The 7,939-nt window shown below is 41.0% G+C and overlaps 1 pseudogene; it reads left to right on the top strand.

The window, feature by feature from the left end:
• Positions 306–1,569, top strand: LOC109230108 (annotated as a pseudogene).

The raw sequence follows: 7,939 nt of genomic DNA, 5'->3' as shown, positions 1-7,939 counted from the left end.
CGTTCTACTATTAATTGTAAAGGACACTTAACTGATTCAACTTTATCTATTAACATAGCCCTTATCTGTATCTTTTCTGTATCTTTTTGTTAGCCTTTTCTTTAGGAGTTTGTTAGTTGTATGTATCTGTATCTTCCAGAAGATTCATTGTTGTGATTTTGCTCTATATAAAGAGCTACTACTTCATTAATAAAATTAATCCCCTTTCATTCAGTCTACTGCCTTCCTCTTTATGGTATCAAGAGCTTAAAAGCACTCTTGCGAGTCAGATCCTAGTTTCTTTTTCCCATCCCTACCCGACCCAAATGGCTGCTACTGTTGTTAATGCCGACACTGCAAACAACAACACTGTTGTTCAGTTTAACCCTGTCACACAACTTTCTATTAAGCTTGCAGGTAGTCATAATTTTTCCCTCTGGAAGCCTCAGGTATCGATGCTTATGCGTGGGCACGATATCTATTGCCATCTTGATGGAACTACTCCTGCCCCTAGCCAAACCATCTCCTCAAACAATCAAACTGTTGACAACCCTGCGTACCTATCCTGGTTTCGCCAAGATCAACGTATTCAAAATGCCATCCTGGCTTCAGTTGATCCTACCCTTGCTGCATCTGTTGCTTCAGCAACCTCTTCAAAGGCTACCTGGGATGCGCTTCACATAGGTATGCCAATAAATCCCAAACACGAATTTTTAGTCTACGAGATCACTTAGCTCGTCTTGCAAAGAATGATTTACCTGTCGCTGACTATATGCATCAAGTTCGCTCTCTCTATGATGAGCTTGCTACAGCTGGTGCTCCTGTATCCAACGAGGAACTCATTGTGAATATACTCACTGGTCTTGGATCAGATTTCAAAAAAATTTCAGCAGCTATTCGGGCACGGGATACTACCATCTCATATGAAGAGTTGTATGAGAAGTTACTTGACCATGAACTCTTCCTGAAGCATCATGATACTCATGCTTCTCTCTCAAATTCTATTACTGCTGCTATTGCACAACAATCTACTGCTCAACCTCGCAGCAATACCAACAGCAAGCGTTCCAATAACTTAAACAACAAGCAACCTAATCGAGGCCAACCATGGAAGCCTCGTAAGAACTTTGCTCAGTCTGACAACCATCTGATTTGCCAGCTATGTGATCGTCCTGGCCACTCTGCCCGAGTTTGTCGCAGTCAGTCCCACAATCATTTTCAGGCTAGAGCAAACTTTGCTGGACGTCAATCACAACAACAACCATCATGGATCATCGACACGGGGGCCACACATCATATCGCCTCAGATGCTCAAAGCCTAGCAACTGCTCAAGACTACCACGGACCTGAGGAAATCGCCGTGGGTAATGGTACTACCATACTTATCTCCCAAACTGGTAACACTGAACTTAAAGCATCAAATTATCGTTTTACCCGATCTAAAACTCTCTGTTCTCCTGCCATAGAAAATAATCTCATATTTATCTCTCAATTTTGCCATGATAATAACACATCCATGGAATTTTTTCCATTTTCTTATATTGTGAAGGATCTGAATACGGGGGCGGCACTAGTTCGAGGGCGGAGTAATGGGCGACTGTTCACGTGGCCACCAGATAGGCATCCCCAGTGCAACGTGGCTGTTCCAATTCAACTGTGGCACCGACGTTTGGGTCATCCAAATCGTCGCACTATAAATAATATTTTGCATAAGTTTTCAATTCCTGTTAGTTCTTCGAGAGTTAGTTCTAATTGTAATTCCTGCAATTCTAATAAAAGCCACAGGTTACCTTTCTCAATTAACTCCCTGAAGAGTCAACGACCCTTACAAACAATTTACAGTGATTTATAGGGGCCTGCACCAATTTTATCCATCGATCAAAAAAGATACTATGTTATATTTGTGGATCACTTTTCAAAATATATATGGCTATACATCTTGAATCTAAACAGGAAGTTTTGGAAGTCTTTAAAACGCTACATCCACTCTTAGAAAGACATTTTCAAACAAAAATTTCTTCTTTTTATACTGATGGAGGAGGTGAATTTCAAAGCTTAACTTCCTATTTAAGATCACAGGGTATTGAGCACTTGGTTTCCCCACCATACACTCCTCAACGAGTTGCATTGGTAGAACGTCGTCACCGACATGTTACTGAAACTGCAAAAACACTTTTACACCAAGCCTCGTTACCCCCTAATTTTTGGATTTTTGCCTGTCACCAAGCTGTTTATCTTATAAATAGACTCACTACACCAGTTTTAAATAATCGGTGCCCGTATGAACTTTTATTTCAAGAAGCACCAAATTATGAGTCTATTAAAACTTTTGGTTGTTTATGTTATCCATGGCTCAGACCATATGCCAAAAATAAACTAGAACCCAAGTCAATGCCCTGTGTTTATTTAGGTTTTTTGAATAAATATTATTCTCATCAGTGTTTTGATCCCGTCATCTCTAAAATCTATCTTTCTAGAGATGTGGTTTTTTTTAAAAATAATTATCCCTTTGCAAATATCTTTCGAAAATATAGGGATACTAATAAACTCCCAGAATGGGATACATTAGATAAAGACTTTGAAAAGGAAAATACTGATATATCTTCTCTAAATGCAAATTCTGAATTGCCACCTCCAGTTTCCAGGCATATACAGTCGCCAATTGCTTCTCCTCTTCCTATGCGTGCCTCTTCAAGTTCAGGTAATGATCCCTCTTCCTCTGATTTCTCTGAGCAAAATAATCATAACCAATCTTCACAACCTGAATCTAACTCCTCTAACCAAAACTCATCTCCAATTTCGAACCAGCCCACCTCGGCAGCTCCTCCAAGAACCACACAACCTATCACCATAACCTACCAACGCCGAAACACACTTCCCCAACAGCCTGTACCACACGCCAATCAACCCCCACTCTCTACGACCAAGCCTACCCAACCTCCACTTCGTCACCCAATGGTCACAAGGTCTCAGACTAACAATCTAAAACCCAAGAAATTTTACCTATCAGTTCAATCCACACTCATACCTGAACCTATACCAAAGACCTTTAAACAAGCACAATCTTACCCTCACTGGCGGACTGCTATGCAGTCTGAATTTGATGCTTTAGTTAGAAATAGGACTTGGGACTTAGTACCCAGCGATCTCAAGGAATGTGGCTGATTGCAGATGGTTGTTTAGGCTTAAGCATAAGCCTGATGGTTCGATTGACAGGTATAAAGCAAGACTTGTTGCGAAAGTATTCACACAGCGCCCTGGTTTAGACTATCACTCAACTTTTAGCCCAGTGGTTAAACCTACAACTGTTCGTTTAGTTCTTGCTATTGCAACTCAACTATCCTGGCCCATTCACCAGTTGGATGTTAATAACGCCTTTTTACAGGGAAGGCTTGAAGAAGAGGTATACATGAAGCAGCCTACAGGTTTTGAATCTAGACAATATCCTACTCATGTATGTAAACTTAATAAAGCTATTTATGGTTTGAAACAAGGTCCACGAGCTTGGTACACTGAGCTGAAAAATTATATTCTTACCCTTGGTTTTATCAAGTGCGAATCTGATGCATCTCTTTTTATTCTTCATAAGCTTGGAGTTACTATGTACATCCTAGTTTACGTGGATGATATCATTGTGACTGGTAACCAGCCATCTGCTATGAAATCTATTATTAATGCTATGTCTTCATGGTTCTCTCTTAAAGATCTTGGGTTAATTCATTACTTTCTTGGTGTTGAGGTTACGCACACATCAGATGGTTTGCTCTTATCTCAGCATAAATATGTCAAAGATCTTCTCCAAGATGTTAACATGGCTGAATGCAAAGGCGCTCCCACACCCATGACCTTTACATGTACCTTTGAAACATCTCGTGAGGATTCCAAAGTGGATGGCACTCTTTATCGCCGAGTCATTGGAAATCTTCATTATTTATCCTTTACTCGTCCTGACATTGCCTTTGCAGTAAGCAAATTATCTCAATTTATGCGTCAACCAGGTGTTTCTCACTGGAAAGCTGTCAAGCGTCTTCTGAGATATCTTTGTCACACTGCTCATCTTGGTATTAAGCTTGCTAAAAAATCTGTTGCTCAATTAGTTGCCTATTCTGATTCGGATTGGGCTGGTGACCCACTTGATCGAACCTCTATAACAGGGTATGTTGTATATCTTGGTGATTCTCCTATCTCATGGTCTTCTAAGAAGCAACGTTCTGTTTCTCGGCTGTCTACTGAGGCTGAATACAGAGCTGTTGCAGCTACAACCTCTGAAGTTGTCTGGCTCAAAAACTTGCTTCCTGAGCTTCACATTCCATTGTCTAGTTGTGACGGCCCAAAGGGTCATCACCGGATTTCTCTCTTTTTCCGTGCTTCCGAGGCCTTGAAAACCTCATTTTTACTTGCCTCGATTTGCGTGCGCAGTCCGGGCGCGTAGCCGGAAAGCTTATATGTTAAATTCTGTGAAAAATTTCAAAATGTGGCTTTAAAATGATTAAAGTTGACTTTGGTCAATATTTTTGGTAAACGGACCCGGACCCGTGATTTGGCGGTCCCGGAGGGTCCGTAGAAAAATATGAAACTCGGGCATATGCCCGGAGTCGAATTTCGAGGTCGAGAGCCCGAAAAATGAATTTTTTCTGTGAAATTGTTTTTTTGAAATCATTAAGGAAAATAGAAATAAAAATTGATGAAAAGACTATGGTATCGGGCTTGTATTTTGGTTCCGACGCCCGGTATAAGTCTTAAATATGTGTTAAGCGCTCTCTGTAAAGTTTGGTCGAAATCGGAAGTCACTTGAAGTGTTTCGGACCTAAATATCTAAAATTTGAAGATATGAAGTTTGAAATGAAAATGATGATCTTGAGGCTTGATTCAATGATTTTTGATGTTATTTTGGCGATTTGATCGCTCGACTAAGTTCGTAGGATGTTATTGAGTTAGTGTGTGTGATTGGTTAGGAGCCCCGAGGGCTCGGGAGTGAATTGGAGGTGGTTCGGGGTGTTTTTACACTTAGGAAAGGATCAGATTTTGCTGCATTTTTACACAGGCATTTTGTTCTTCGCGAACGCGGCCTCAGGCTCGCGTTCGCAGTGCCTTGGTATTCCCCTCTTACTCGTTCGCGTCCTACATCACGCGATCGCGTAGTTCTAATTCTCCCTCCTTCGCGTTCGCATCATCATTATCGCGAACGCGTAGCTTTACCAGCTTCCTCAACGCGTTCGCGTGGCCCCTCACGCGTTCGCGTATAACAGTCCCTGGACCCCCAACATTTTCTTCTACGCGTTTGCATTCTGTTTCACGCGTTCGCGATGAAGTGTCCAGTTTACCCTTCGCGAACGCGGCCCGTTTCCCGCGAACGCGAAGGGCAATTTTGCCCAGCGAATTCTTAAGTTAAAAACAGAACAGTAGCTCGGGATTTTAATAAAAATACACGAACTCCTTTCTTCTCCAAGCACTTAGGCGTCCATTGAAGCTCCCTTTCATCAAAACTTCTTGGGTAAGCATTGTTCAACTTGTTTTCTTCAATTTCCTCTATTAATTACTAAATTCCTAGCCTAAATCATGGAATCAAAGTAGAAATTAGGGGTTTTGGGTAGAGTTAGGGTTTTGAGAATTTTGGGTGATTCAACCTCAATTTGGGGTCGAATCTTAAAACAAATTATATATTTGAACTCGTGGGGTTATGGGTGATTGGGTTTTGGTCCGAGCCTCGTGTTTGGACCATGTGGGACGGGTGTCGAATTTTGGTATTTTTGGGTGAATGCTAGGGACTTCATTTCTAGGCTATGGAATTTTGTTTTTGAGTCTTTATTGATATTATTGAATCGATTATGCCTAGATATCGTTGTTTCGGAGTCGGATTGTAGAGGAAAGGCGGTATTGGAGAGTTGATTGCTATTCTTGGACCGAGGTAAGTGTTTGGTCTAACCCTAGCTTGAGGGAATAAGAGTAGAGTCTTATTTGTTAATTGCTATTTGTCGAGTACGGTGTATAGGCATGGTGACGAGTATCTATACACTGGTGTCGAGCATGACCGTGAGTCCTAATTTGCTAAATTGTCGAATTGGTAATTGTTATTTATGAGGAATTGGTTGAAAATCTTTAACATTGAGCCAGTAATTGTTGAGACTAAGTGTGGATTTAATTGTGTTAAGTAGAGATTGATTGAGTTTGGTTATAGCTGGATCCCCTTGCCGGGATAGTTTATTATATTATCTTGTTCCCTTGCCGGGATAGCTTGTTATAACATCTTTCTCCCTTGCCGGGATTATATTGTGTATTGTGCTGAAAGAAATGGGATCGTGTGGCACGCCGACCACGAGATATTATGAAATGGGATCGAGTGGTACGCCTACCACATGATATTATGAAATGGGAGCGAGTGGTACGCCTACCACGTGATATTATGAAATGGGAGCGAGTGGTACGCCTACCACGTGATATTATGAAATGGGATCGAGTGGTACGCCTACCACGTGATATGAGGAAATGGGATCGTGTTGCACGCCTGCAACGAGAGGAAATTGAAATAAGTGAAAGTGGTCTGTTTTCCCTTATTCTTTGTTAGAAGCGATCAGATGTAGTTTCTTTTGTTATCCCTGATATTCTGTTTTATCTGCTACCCCATAAGCATGTTCCCTCCCCCAGCTTTAATTATTTACTTTCCGCTATTACTTTGTTGTACTTGTATATATATATATATATATTTGCACAGGTTTAACTGGTAGTCTGGTCTAGCCTCGTCACTACTTCGCCGGGGTTAGGCTAGGCACTTACCAGCACATGGAGTCAGTTGTGCTGATGCTACACTCTGTGCATCTTTTTGCACAGATCCAGGTGTTGGAGCAGCATTTGAGTAGCAGTAGCATTCAGGGAGCGAGCTTTCAGTCCAGGGACATTCGAGGTAGCCTTGTTGACGTCCGCAGGCCCGGAGTCCCTTCTATCTTATTCAGTTTGTTATCATTTGTACCGAAGCAGACAGTGTTATGTTTCATTCAAACCTTGTATTTAGTATTCTCTAGACGTTCGTGAGTATTGTGACACCAGTCTTGGGTAGAGAATTTTGTTAAACTTCCGCATTTCCTTCAGTTAATTATATTTGAGACTTCCGCTTTATCATATTATGCTTTGTTTTCATTAAATGGACGATAATTGCTAAAAGAAGTAAATTAAGTTGGCTTGCCTAGCTCCTATTAGTAGGCGCCATCACGACTCCCGAGGGTGGGACATCCGGGTCGTGACACTAGTTCTCCACGCATTCTCTGCGACAACATGAGCACTACTTACATTTGTGCCAATCCGGCCTTTCATAGCCGTATGAAACATGTTGAGATAGATTTCCACTTTGTGCGTCAGCTTGTGCAGTCTAAGGCTCTCGAGGTCCATCACCTTCATGCTGCAGATCAAGTTGCAGATATTCTTACGAAGCCGCTGCCCAGCTCTGCATTTCTACGTATGTATCCCAAGTTGGGTCTGGTTGATACCATCCCCACATTGCGGGGACGTGTAAAGGACTCTTAACTAATTCAACCTTATCCATTAACATAGCCCTTATCTGTATCTTTTCTGTATCTTTTTTTTAGCCTTTTCTTTAGGAGTTTGTTAGTTGTATGTATCTGTATCTTCCAGAAGATTCATTGTTGTAATTTTGCTCTATATAAAGAGCTACTACTTCATTAATAAAATTAATCCCCTTTCATTCAGTCTACTGCCTTCCTCTTTATTAATTATGCGAAAAAGAAAGAAAATTACAGAGCCTTTATATGAGAGGCTTCTCATTTTAATTTATCTCACACCATTTAATACGTGAACATCATGCCAGTAACTGCTTTCTTCATTAATGCAAAAGAAAGATTGGGCGATTATTGACCATAAGAACAACGAGGACATCAAGCAGTAGAATTTAATATGAATAGTAACATACCACCAGAATGAATATTAAAACATCTTTGCCAAATTGAGT

The sequence above is a fragment of the Nicotiana attenuata genome, chromosome 7 (assembly GCF_001879085.1).
Source record: "Nicotiana attenuata strain UT chromosome 7, NIATTr2, whole genome shotgun sequence".
NCBI classification, from domain to species: Eukaryota; Viridiplantae; Streptophyta; class Magnoliopsida; order Solanales; family Solanaceae; genus Nicotiana; species Nicotiana attenuata.
Note: the sequence above shows the minus strand (reverse complement) of the source record. Positions and strands in the feature narration are given on the sequence as shown.